The sequence below is a fragment of the Neodiprion lecontei genome, chromosome 3, assembly GCF_021901455.1.
Source record: "Neodiprion lecontei isolate iyNeoLeco1 chromosome 3, iyNeoLeco1.1, whole genome shotgun sequence".
Classification (NCBI taxonomy): Eukaryota; Metazoa; Arthropoda; class Insecta; order Hymenoptera; family Diprionidae; genus Neodiprion; species Neodiprion lecontei.
In genome coordinates this window covers 37,490,639-37,504,575 of record NC_060262.1, presented here as the reverse complement: position 1 = coordinate 37,504,575, position 13,937 = coordinate 37,490,639, and the positions used below count along the sequence as shown (strand labels likewise).

Sequence of the window (13,937 nt, the reverse complement as noted above, 5' to 3'; positions counted from 1 at the left end):
GCACGATTAAGAGGACCAATGGAAAGACGACGTTGAATGTCGGACGGCCCACGCGAGAGGCGCGGTCTCCATCTTATTAATCCAAGTTTCTTGATCTTGGAATCTGAGGGTAATAATAACATCTCACAGGGTTTGAAGATCGCGCTTATGCTGCCTGCCGCTCGTCCTCTGGTGGTTTCTGCTGCTCACCCGTACCAACACACGGACTTGTAAACGTATATATACGCAGCCCGTCGCGTCTTGCTTTGTGGTGCAGCGACCCGTGTGATTACTAAACTCTGCTCAGTGCGCTCATGGTCCTTTCGCGAGGCTGCGTTCGCTTCACCAAGCAAAGCCAAAGTTGTTGCACGTTCGGGACTTTCCCAAGCACCACCGGAGTCAGTACCGAGCCCTGGGTAGACCGTAGAATCGGCGCAGACTCCGGGCTCCCGGAGTCAGGATCAAGCTTAACTCCGGTAATGGATCTCTCATAAACAGACGCGATTGCCAGAGCCTTTGTGTTATAATCACGAAGTTACAGAATAAATTGCACCGCGGTCTCAAAGCAATAGCGCGGATGGCTTTATACCTACGTATGTACCTATATTTAAGCGTTGCACGATAATAGTGCGGAGTTTCGACTTTGAGGGAAGTTGACGTCGTGCCACATCGACCGTTTCGTGAACTTTCGAATCGCCTTTCTTTGCCTTGGATTTATCGGCGTTGCGAAGCCGGAGAAAGAGAGTAAGAGAGTAACTAGCGAAAGAACGACCGTTGGAAAGGTTTTAAAATTTTCGGAGATACAACGGGTTTATATCCAGGCCAAAAAACAGGGCGAAGCACTCCCGAGTGCAACTTTTCCATCGGACTTTTGCCCAGAGGCTAAAAATCCGGCGAGAAGAGTTGGGGTTTCACTATTCGCTCGAATGCTGGGGTGCTCCTCGTTGACGAGCTACTTGCTGACGGCCCCGGGTCTGAGATTCGAACCAGCTGTCGAAAGCTTGCTTGCTGCTTTTTCCAGTCCCAGTCCTTGACTAACTCTGCATTCGTGTTAGACGTAGATACACACGAAATACGATTGTCATTCGTTGCTCAGAGTCGCTCGGAATTGATCCTGCTCTTCGTTTACAGTGGCGGATATTCACCGTCGGATTGAACAGTTACGCTGGAATCTACGTGTCCCTGTAACGGTTTACTTCGCTCAGTGTTGATTGACGGAGATCAACAGGAAGAGAGGCTAAATTCGACGTTACAAACAGTGTGAACCACCATGGAATTCGGCATAACAATGTTCATAGCGAGCGTAGAATCCATGCGTGGATGTTCGAAGCTGAACGACGTCCTTGTAGTCTCATTCCTGAGCGAGCATCAATCTTCGTCGTAGTCGCCGAAGGTCTCCTCCGGTCCTTCTCAAAACTAGGTATACACATCTCGTCTCCACGCCTCGTTCGTCCTGCCGAGTATAATTATTACGTATATTATGCACGGTGGTTAACTCCCACCAACAAATTGGTTCAAGTAAGTCAACGTATGCTAAACTTCCGTCAATTCTCGACTTTCCGACTATCCTACAGGTTGACGTATCGCTTTGCGACCTATGCCCTATCTCATCCTGCAACGGTCAAACTCGACGAGTTAATAACCAGCTAATTACTTCGGGGCCTTGCTTAGTGGATCCATGCTCCGGTGTAGGCCTCGTTGGCTATAGCACTACAAGCGTAGACTTAGCACGTCTGCAACCATCAGGATTTTGTCGCGAAGCAGTCGTATGCGGAAAAGTTTTTCCTACTTGGTACATTTTTCAACACGGAAGTCCGTGAGTTTTGATATACTGACTTGGATTGGCTTCGTTGAAGCATTCCAAGCGTGTTTCGCAGATTTTGAACTCACGTGAGGTTGATCGATAGATCTTGATTTTATTGACTCGCAATTTAATTATTATTCCATTCAATACTGCCGGCGTCGCTATTCAAAAAAATTGATGCGAGTTTAGTATATAGTTTCGCCAATGGATTCAAGATCGTTTAAGGAACGTTCTTATCACTCTAGCCTTTCCACTGCGATAATACCTCATTGGAAACTACAAAAAATGGATAGCAATAACCGCTTGACGAGGCCCTGAAAGATGTAAGTTGCAAAATTGCACCACCATAACGCGCCGCCATTTTTCCTTACAATTATCGCGTTCCCTCGTCTTTACTGCAACAGCATAAACGGCAATTCCAACAGTCACGTCGTTTCGCGCGTCGGCTCGGGAATCTATATGTTTATATAACACTAACGGGCGTCGAGGATGCAAAGGGTTGATGATCGTCGCAAGTGCAGGAGGTCACAGTCGTAAATACCGTAAGCATATTTCTCTCATTCCGCCTTGTGTTCTCATCTCGCGTGTATTTCTCTCTTATTCAAAATTACTCTCCGAGTCGATCCTTTCGCTCCAAGTTCTCTTCATCCTCGCCACAGTGCTAGGAGGGCATGACCATGGATGGTATCGGCACAGCCAGCGAGTCTATATCGCACTGGTGGTGTAAACGCAGATGTTTGTACAGGTATTAATACGCGGCAACATGCGTGAGCTGCACATACGTACGTACATGCCGGCGTGTAAAGGCGTGTGTGCACACGCACATATGACCGAGTACCCGTATACCTATAGACGTGTTTGCTTTGCACCGAGCTCATTAGGAGATGGGCCGGTCTGGCCTCTGTGGTGATTAACATGGTCGTTATGCCATGCTGGCAAGGCGGGGCATTAAAAATCCCCCCGTGATATATGCGCTGATATTTGTTTCGTTTGGTTTTCAATAAGTTATCTTAGGAACGGATTCATTGATTGCGTGAAAAATGACGCGTTCGTTACCGATTCCTTCGGCCGTGGCAGGGCTCTTATCCGCGTGTTTGTGCGAGGATGACGCCGTCGTCTAGAGACGTGAATACAGTGCGGCGCCTCCGAGGCTCGGGATTGTATATATACGTACCCGTCGGTGTATCTATGGATGTATGCATGCATACGTACCGTACATAGCCACCCGAGTAATAGTATTCAAGTATGTTAATACTTTAGAGAACCACAGATCATTTTCGGCTCTCCGCGCGCATGAATATTCACAAGATGTCGGTGATTATTATACACCGGCTCAAACTCTACCTTACACTGCCTAGTTATATTATGTATATGTATATATGTATACATATATACGTGCAGGCATCCACTATCTGCCAAAATTATCGCAAATTCTAGCTCGTAGCTACTTACACCGTATGAGGGGGGCATGTCCTCCTTCTCTTCGTCGTCTTCCAACTTTCCAAAGATTCTGTTACATCTCTTGAGATATCGTACGGAATAGCACTCCGAATCCGAACTTGCTATTCATAAGCTGAAGGATATATTCCTGCGGTAATCAATTTCATCACTAAAATTATATCCCGAGATCGTCGAGTCGAACGCGAAGTAGGAAAAGAAATAGAAATATCATACGTGATACAGCTGCAGAAGCGATGGGGAATACTTGAAATGTTCTTTTATAGATATATATCGTTACACAAAATCGGAATAAAATCGTTCTGGTTCCCCGTAATGTATGTTTTATGTCGATATAGTATTTGATTCTCGAAATCTTGAATTGATCCTTTGCAAGTAAAATTTCCGGGGAGAGACACGTACAGTATTCATATACATATAAATACGGAGCGAACGGACCGGAATGGTGAATGTTTTTGAAATCGAATACGTCTCATGTGCCGAGATTGGGGCGGCAGGCAGGCAGGCAGGAGATCCCCAAGCCGAGAGCCTGATGCTGGTGCACCCCATGTATTTTTTACAAGTTTGCCCGGAAGGCAAGGTGAGACCCTCTCCGATCGCGTATAAGCTATACCTCGCGTAACCATAGTAAATCACTGTAATAAAGCGTAAAAATAGTGAACGCGAGTTGCCACATATGGCACGGTGAAATTAAGATTTACGTATAGTTTCGATTCCGATTTTTATTTATTTTCATTTTATTCATATCGCGGTCTTATTCATTCTTCGACACTTGCACGTCTGACGTATATGTGAAAATATCGAGCGTTGGATTTGTCTTTTAAACAACATAAAAGTTACGTACCGTGTCAGGGAAGCTCAATTTAAAGTATCCGCGCGGTGCACTTGACGTTTTTTCTTGCTTAATGTTGTAACCAGGGAGGTTAACGTAGTTTTGCTGGGGATAAAAGCTGTAAAATGAGGATAAATAAAAAGTTTATACTTGTGAATTAATTACAAGAGTTGACGAAAAAGAAATAAATACAGGTAGAAGGTGAAAACAAAAAATGAGATAGAGAGAGGAAAATAAAATGGAGTTGTGGGGGACATTTTTATTTAATGTCTGAACGGGGAGAGTTTAGCTAGGTACTTGTTATACATAGGTACCATATATACGTACGTATATATACTATCCACTTCAAAGCTGGTTATCCCGTCTTATTCTGAGCTCCCCGCCAGTTTTTTTTTTCCATAATTTTCTCTTCTTCTTTTTCCATCGTACTTGTTATTTTTTTCAGTCCGTGACCAGCGCGCGACCGATGGAAGAAGAAAAGAAGGGAATAAGTTTTAAACCACGCCGAGCAGGGTAAGAAAAATGTTTTATTTTAATTAGTGGTGGGTGGTGGTTTGTATAGGGTCGACGAGAGAGGGGAAAAGATCTCTTCCTTTATTCTTTCCCCGGGAAGTAATGAACCTGTAAGACATATATCTAATCTGTAATTGGATTTTCCCTTGATTCTTTAATTGCGGCAGTTGTTCGTTATATTTTTTCAATTACCGTACAAATAGTCTTTTACTCGCCGTCAGGCAAAAGACCAAGAACCTTGTGTCGGCGTCGATATAATATATACACGTCCCTCCACTATGCGATCGATCACCACGGTACAGGTAATATTCGAAAACGGAATTAGCATGTTTTTCACAACGAACGAGTTACGTATGATGTTATTTTGATTATGTTATTTTTATGTTATTTTGATATATATTATATATGATATATTTTGATATATATATATTATGATTACCACCGGAGAAAACTCTTCGTGTGCTCCATGGTGATCCGATTGCGCGAATAAGACGGAATTCATACCGGCGATGAAAAAAAGCTAACGAAATGAAATAAAATAAAATGACCGAGGGTCGTATAGTTGGACTGTAAAAAAGACGCGCCGCTGGTAACGCCATCGGCTATCTCCTCTTGGGCGTTGAAGATTCTCCGAGTGGATAAAGTCGCGAAATTCGCCCGAGGGAATCGGAGAGAGATTTCGCTCGCCCTGTTCTCTTGCGCTGCGTTCACCACAGCCGAAAGAATTTTTTTTTTGCGGCCGAGGTGTGCCGGGATTCGTTTTAATCGCATAGTATATTTTCGCGTCGTGTTATATGCGGAGTGTGGGAAATGAAATCTGATTTTTCTTCCAACTTGGATGAAAATTAATGAATAAATTGAAATCAATTGACACAATGGGGAATTCCGCGTGTTTTCTGGCTATATTACCTAGTGTGAAAACATACATGGGAATTTCGGCTTGCAAAAGAATCTCCGAATGCTAATTTTCGTTTTCCCAAGACGTATTCGGCCGACTATGTATCCTTATAATTCAAGAGAATTCGCGTAAAAAAGAACCGTCTAAATACGTGGGTCGCTTTGGGTTTCGACCGCTTTGAAATTGCAACGCTTTCGTCGACTCTGGGGCAACGGCGGAGACGAAGGAAAGGGAGCAGAAGAAGGAGACGAAGGAGAAGCGGAGGCGGAGGTTGAAAGGTCAACGGTGCCCGGGGCTCCGGGAATGTCGGAAAGCGCGTCAATTCGGTACTACGCTCCGCGTTCAGGATCGCGTGCTCTTAAACGTATCCAGCCGAATTGCGATCGTGATGTTATGCCTGGAATTTCAAGTATATACCCGAGATTAGCTGGACCGGAGGCTTCACGCTTCTATTCGTGGCTTAGATTTTGGATTTTAGAACATTCGGTCCTCCACGAGGCATGTGAATCCTCCGCTCACTAAAATGCAGGTGGCACTTTTCTTTCGACGGAAGCAAATCCTGTACGTGTAATATACGTTGCAATTTCGCGAGGTTCCTTCGTTTTTCTCCATCTTCAGCGACATCTTTTATTAACTCTGAGAAAATTAAAACAAAAAATGAAATGCGAAAAATAGTAAATATGAAATTTGTCACGCGCGAGGCTTTCGGAGAAAGATTCTTGCTCTTTGAAAAAAATCAATTCGCAGAAGTACAGTGTATATAAAATTTCGTAGCCTTGGTTCCTTTCCCTTTTTCTCAAATTTTTTGGGTCAAAAACTCTTGCCTAGGTTTCTATGTTGGGAGCCTATTTTGTGACTAATCGAAGCCTCTGTAACTCGAAGATTATGTTTTTCATCAGTCTCATGCCCCCAACTTTTGTCAAATGGTTCACAGTTGCGTTTAACGTAACCTAAATTACATTGAAGAAATAATTTCTTGGAATACAATAATTGAAAAATCGTGTAGCAATTTTTACAAAATAATTTCACTGCCCAAATATGATGTGAAAATCGCAACGATACTTTTCGTACTGTGATACAGCAGACATTTTGATAGAAAGGAAATATCGAAAAACATTTTCGTTCCACGTGTAAGGTAATTTGACCAATTTCCTCTTCGTTCGTACCGTCGGAACACTCGTTGGATTGGATTTAATTTTGATTGTAAAAATTGAAAAAATACTTTGACCGAGTGTCGATAGTATCGAGTATCCAACGACGCGATCGACCAGCGAATAAAAGTGAGTCTTTTAGAAAGGCGGAGGGTAACACAGACGTAAGGAACGTTTACGAGCGTTCGCAATGGCACGTGAAGTGCGCGCTAAGAGCGTATATAAACTCGGTGTAAGGGTACATGTACATATTTCAGCATTACCAAAGGCGAATCTACACCGTATAACGGACGCGTGCAAAGTCGAGGATTTCCGTAAGCAGGTGGTAGAGGCTTCTCGTGCACGTACGTGCATCCACACAACGGCGCGAGCAACATGCGATTAATTTATGGACAGTGCCCCGGCTTTATTGCCGACTAAGAGATTGTAAATTACATCGGGCGACTTTAAGTCCGTTTTTCTTCCAACGAATATACCTACGCCACGGTAACCTTACAAGCCCTCCACGTATCTACCTTATGCACCAACCTTACGTGTCTCGAGGTGATCCTCGAATGCACTTCGCGGTCGAGTAAACCCGCGGATCCCGATCAAGTCAAACGAAACTCCGCCTTGTAACCACAGGTGGTTAACCGGGCGAAATCCGCGTTAGATCGGCCGCATCCCCGACTCGAAGCGGGGGGTGTAAACAATGACGGTATATATCCAGAAAGTAAGGGCGTCGGGCACTTGGCACGTAGGGACTCGCCTCCCGCGTCCAATTACCAACCTTGCCAACGCGACCCGCCGTCGTCATGGGGGGCCCTTAGACGCAATTGCGTTTTGTTCCCTCCTTTCCCCATTCGCATTGTTACTCAGCGTGATTGGAACCATTGTTTTTGCCTCTCGTTATTATTATTTTTTCGAACAGCTGAGAGATCCTTCAGGGCCAAATCGGCCGCTTCGTTTTTACCTCCGCATCACGTTTGTCATCTTATCTATTGTATAGGTACATTCGATCTTACGCCGTGTCACGTGATCGTTGTTGTAACGAATTTTTTCTTCGTTTTTCTACCCCCATATCGGGGGTGTGTATCCTGACCGATAAATTCGGTGCAACAACTTGACACTTGCAAAATTATTATTTATTTATTATTTTTTTTTTTTTTGTACAATAATAACACTTTTTGAATTTTTAAAAGTGAGGCGAGTCGAAATATAATTTGAAAATTCTGTTTCTTGTATGGGAGGTGCAATTTTGTTTGCACACTCGTGCAGAATATTCGAAAGCTGTTTTCCCAAGTCGAGTACGTATAAAATGACAGTTTTTTTTTTTTTTGCCAAATTTTAGCTTAAGGACAACGGCATCGAAATTCGTCACACGAGTCACACTCGATTGCACATACAAACAAGGTATTCCGATGATGGGCAGTCGGGTGCGGTTCGATCAGCGTCGTCTCTCTCTTCACTCCGCATGGATTTTTAACCGCGATGAAAAATATGCGAATATCCGGGAACACGCGGAACAGATCGTTAGAGGTGGAGTTTTCCTGTCCGTTGCAGCGCAAGCCTGCCCATCATTTCAAAGGCCTGACGTTTTCAATATTTCAAATCTAAAACCTGAATATTTTCAACCCTCGATACAAACCGTATTGTATAAAACTCGACGAAGTGCGCTCGAGGATGAAGATGAAATATCGAGAATGAAAAGAAAAGGAGTTGGAGCAAAAATGATGCGAGGTTTATGCGGTGCTCGGAAAGACGAAGAATTTCTATAAAACGTGAATAATGGCTACACTCGGAAGAACTGTAGTTTCACGGGAGAAAGAATCACGAGAAATAAATACCAAAGTCGTTCGAAATTAATTCATGCAACGATAACTGGCACTTAATTTCTAAAGTACAGTGATAAAATTTTCCGTAGGATAATAACAAGCGCAGTTGCAACGATGAGGTTGCATTCGAGAGCGAAACAATGCTCACCGTTTCTTTCTCATCGTAACGCGCGTTTTATGGCAAAATTAGTATAGTAAAACCGTTTACAATTCGGCAAATGTAACTCGGACCGTAGGATATATTTAGTTTTCTATTTTCCCCGCGCGAGTATAAACCCGTACTCAATTCTGTTGAGTATACACGGACCGGTCTATAAAAAGCGAAACCATAAAGGATAACTACACAGTGGCAAGGTTCATGATCACCCCGGAAGAAGAGGAAATAGAAAAGGAACGAGGAGGAAGTGAGAAGAAAAGAAAAAAGCTAGCGAGAGTGCAAGAAAAATGAGAAGACTCGCTCGTAGCCGAAAACTGTGCGGTATGGAACCCCTGCCGTCACAATTCCCGCCTAGCCTCGGGCCAAATAGTATAATATACTTTCTCGCGGAATAGAGATCCTTTGACAAAATCGTCCTGTGGGACCTTCAGGGACCGGCATGATCCACTACGCGGTCACCAGGAAATGACTCAACTACGTTAGGATATCGCGTTATCGTCGCGTCGTTTTCCCTCTCCCAAGAAAGACAAACCAACCCTCGTTTCGCCCCGAAATTCTGCCGCGCCGAAGCGCTTTTCTCCGTCAGCAGGGTGTCGGGATCACGTTCCCTCGATTCTCGGGAACAAATTCAAAAAACAAAGAATTTTTTCCCGTACGTTATATACCGTAAGAATCGAGGATCAAGCTCGATTTGAAAAACCGTTGGTTTAACTGGTAGTCGGAATGTTCGGTGAAACTTTCTTTGAGAATTAAGGTACGTCATCTATAACCAATAAAGACATAAAAAGCCTTGTCCACACGTAATTTAGAGTTCTTAGCTCGCAGTAGGTGGTGGCTACCTCCCGCGGTCTCGAAGGATCGTCAACACCTCACGCCACACCACCGACGGATATCTCTCTCTCCTTACCACTCTCCATTTCGAGATTCCATCTCGATCCTCTCCCATCATGCACGTGGGCTCGCATGTTCCCCGTTTTTCAGTTCATGTATTCAATTTTGTGCAACGAGATTAACCTGCGGACATATTCCATTATATATCTTACGCAAGATTGTCCTGCAAGCTCGTAAGCTTGGACTTAAATTTGCAGTACAATCTGTGTAGGTAATATTTTTTGTCAACGTCGAGAAAAATGTGTCAAGATTACTTCGACTTCTTCTAATTTTCATCGTTTTCGTTTGAAGCATACGTTGGAAAAAAATGGGACACTGCAATTTATTTCACGCTCATCATTTGAACGTAAGTTAATCGTGTAAATTTGACACTTTTCGTCGAGCCATTGCCGAGACCATCGTGACAGTTTCTCGGGAAGAACAGATCGACATTTTTCGAAAGACTTATTTTTTTCGAATAAAAGATATGTGAAAATGTCGAGGTTGATCGAAGTTAGGAAAATTCATCAACGACCGAAGCCAATGCTTATCCTGTATCGCCATACGGGATAAAAATTACTAAAATATAAATTGAAACGCATCGGCGCATCTGGATATCTTCACGAAGTACCGAGGAATTATTCGCCTGCGTGTTTGAGTAACATTCTTTGCACACGCGATTATAAAGCGCGAGCGTTGGCAATACAAGACGCGTCGAGCAACGAGTTGACCATTACTTTCAATTTATGTCCCGTGTGATCTTCGCAGGTCCGCAAACTTGAGGGACCCCCAGCTGATGCAGGATGGTGCGGTTAAGCTCCGCGGCTAGCGCAAGCTTCACATAAATTAGCCAACCGTTTGGTAAAACCGCATATCTCCGACCGTGTACCGGACGCCTATTCTCCCTCGCCCCTCTCGCCTTTCGGATATAACCGACTCACTCGCTCATGAAGACGTTTAGGGACCACGAGGACGCGTGGACCGGATGTCCTGCTGAGCGGTCCATGTTTAAGGGTTAAAACGAGGATGAAATACTGGTGAATATTATTCTGGTTCAATTTGTTTCATCGCGTCCTCGACGTCCCCCTTAACCTTTAATCGTACTTCACTTCTCTCGATCATATCCTCTTTTTGCTCTCTCGCGTTGAAGCATCTTTCGATTCACTCGGACGGTGTGAAAAGCAAAAATTTTCGGCATTACCGACCACGGGAACAATTCGTCTATAAATTACAACGAAATCGACACGTTTCTCAATTCGATTCTACATTTTTGTTCGAAATCGACTGCCTTGTGCGTATGTCGTCCTTCGAAATAGTCCTTGTGCCGAAAATGGACAACGAAACGTTCAAGTAGTTGACCCTTTTTTGAAAACTTGTCTCAAGATCTCGAACCGGGATAAATTATTTGATCAAGTTTGTCCGAAAGGTTGTACAAGCGACGAGTGCGTCAAACGGACGTCTTGGTTCGCAACAATACGGCACGAAAGGCCACGGATTGGTGGATATCGCATAGACCGTTGCCCTGCACCTACTAATCTCCTTTGTAACCGGGATCCGGCGCTATCCGGGACCTACAGTAGCGAGTTGCGAAGGGGCCGAGGGGAGGGAGGGGGTCGGTTTCTGTGCCAACCCGGCTCGTAGGCCTTGTCCAAAGCGGCGTAGTGCAGGGTGGTGGGTACCTACCGCCTTCCTATACCCACCTACCTATACACACACCCTGCACACGAGATCGAAGCGAATTTCGAAAATGTATGCGCACACGTCCCGATTCACAAGGAGGGTTGTAAACCTCGCCTTGGGCTAAGAGTTCGGTAGTAAAGGAGGGACGATGTCGGGAGAGAGAGAGAGAGAGGGAGAGGGGGAGATACGCCCTATTCTCCACTAAATTTCACCCTGCGTATCCACCGCATAGGCGTGCCCCTCGAATTTCCGAGACCCTTCTTGGCCCTGCGTGTGTGACACGTGCGTGTGCGGGTCTTTGTCTGTATACCAGATCCATGAACGAGCAGTGACCCACGAAACCGACATATTGGCATTGTTTGAGATAGGAGGAAAATTTTTCAGTGGGGTCTTTACAGGCCCTCCTCGATCCTCCCCGTATGTAAAATGCTGCAGGGTGGCAGGTCGCGGCTCGCGGACGCCTCGTCACGAACTGTTTTATCGCAACCGGGCTGCCATGCAGGCTAAAAATATAACAACGTTCGTCAATTGATGTAAGTTCGCGTACCTTGGAACGTGACGGAGACATAAGCGAAAAGAAATAAAGAAGAAAAAGAAAAACTCGTTTTCCGCGGCAAGCTGCTTTCGTACATTCCGTGAAAAATGGCGTAAAATTTTTTGTTTCTTTAAATTAAAATTCTGTCGAGTGCGTAATATACAAGCGCGTATTTCACATTATCTGATAGTTTGGCGGGCAATGGTGCAGGGTACGATGGGCGCCCGGGTTCGACCTCTCGGACTTTGGAATGTAGCGTGCGTGCCGCCCACGCCGCACACGCACCGGGCACACGCACGAGCACACTCGCCACAAATTAAACTCACGCACAGCCTGCGGCGTCGTACCAACTAATGAGAGACGCGAGCCTCTCCTCGATGATAAACTAAAACCACTATACGGATAGAATCCTGTTAGAGCGTACATGTGTGGATTAATATGTATATCCTGAACTACGTGCTACGATTTTACGCACATTTCGTACACGGGAGGCGGAGACAACGACGGTTGCGCATTGTTAAACTTTTCGGTAATTATGTTTGTCTCTTTGTCGATGCAGGGAAGCCAGTCTTTGTCGATTTGTCAAAATCATTTTTGGAAGAACCGGAATATCGAATTTTTAATAGACGTGAAAATCTTATTTGTAGAATTTAAACATGTGGAAAGTACAAGTGTTGAAAATTGAAAATATTGAAAGTAGAAATACGGAAAGACGGAATATCGAAAGGTGAAAACGTAGAACGGCTGAATCGAGTATCTCTGCACAGGATTCTATATTATAGAGAGGGATTACGATGGTTCTAGAATTCGGCGTTCTATGTTTTCACCTTTATATGCTTTTACTTCTCTATATTTCGACTTTGAACGTTTCAAAATTCTATAAATTAAGTCTCCGCTTCTGTAAGAATTCGATATTATATCGGCACTTGGATTTTTTGATCTTTCTTCATTTTTACCCGTCCCCATTTTTTGGCAAATTAAATTTCGGTTCTCATATTCGTTTCATTGTTTTGCGGTTAGGCGGTGTCAACAATGCCAGAAATCCGAAGAATAAAAACTACATACAATGTACACTTGGTTTCTTGTCCACTAACCTGTTGAAATAATCAAAGATGGTGCCTACCCTTGAAAATCATATTTTTCCTACATACTTGAATAATTTTGCAATTCACAGAGAACTTTTTCATATCCATATCCAGAACGACTTCATCCACTCAAAGTGTTCTTATCGCCCTAAAACATGGAAAATAATGTCTCATTGGCTATAAATCATACAATGGTCACAATTTTGAATAAAAACTGAATCATTTTTTTATTTTTATTTCGTGTTTTACACTCTAATTTTAATGCACGTAACCGCAATTCAGAAGGATTCGCTTAAAAGTGAAGAAAACGTGTAAAAAATCGCAATTCAATAGTGAACTGATGAAATTACCAGAAAAAAAGGATGTTGACGGTTCTGTATTCATTGGTTTCGCCGTCGTTGTTCGGATTCTCGGCTGTACGGATTCAAGTAATACGAAATCGCGGAAAGGTTATATTATTTTCAGCAAAAGGGAGCGTGCAGCACGGGCGATTCAAACGATATCGAAACGATAAACGAGAAGATGCGTGTAGAGGTATAACGATACGAGCGTAGGGCAGGAACGCGGAGGTTTAGAATCGAGGAAAGGTAATATAGTGCAGCGTATAGCAATAATATCGTAAGGCATGTTTCTTGCGGCGGCGCATGGTTGGGTACTTAGGCATAAATTTTGAACGCCGATTTCCGAGCTTGTTCCCGCTGTGGGTGTCCGCCGGGGCTGCTCGACAAGTTTGAAACTAATGTTTTATCACGAAACGAACGAATTAAGAGCTGTATTACAGAGATAATATATCCCCGACGTCCGAGAGCGGTCATGCGGCCGTTTTTTTTTCTTAGAGTGGTATTTTTATGGGAGGAATACATGGTTTTACGCTGCTTTATGCCCGTTCAAATGCTCGATTAACACGCTACGTCGCCGCTGCTGCTGCCGTTGCTGCTGCCGATGCTGACCCAGGCCTTGGGTTTATTCACGCCAACCTGCTGCGACTCAAGGTTCATCTTATACGCTCGTTAGCGTAGACTCGCTTCGCAATTTCTTTTAAAAATTATTCCTCACTTGCGCGTCATCTCCGTGTGGAATATTACAGTCCCCGAGTCGATTTACTCGTCGATTCTCGATCGAGACAACGCACCAGCAGAATTACCCCGGATTCCGAAATAC

General features: G+C 44.1%; 1 protein-coding gene and 1 long non-coding RNA gene across 2 annotated transcripts in view; one reads left to right on the top strand and one right to left on the bottom strand.

Annotated features, from left to right (window-relative positions):
• LOC107224611 (transcription factor AP-2-epsilon) overlaps positions 1-13,937 on the top strand; it is a 216,315-nt gene that overhangs the window by 9,440 nt on the left and 192,938 nt on the right. Inside the window, exon 3 of the mRNA XM_046735033.1 lies at positions 4,519-4,586. The gene's annotated coding sequence lies outside the window, so the exon portion shown is untranslated. The remainder of the gene's footprint in view (positions 1-4,518; positions 4,587-13,937) is intronic.
• On the bottom strand, positions 3,587-4,480 carry LOC124293611. The gene is made up of 3 exons (XR_006903491.1): positions 4,401-4,480; positions 4,086-4,191; positions 3,587-3,876 (listed from the first exon to the last, which is right to left on the bottom strand). It is a non-coding gene; the product is annotated as an uncharacterized LOC124293611 (long non-coding RNA).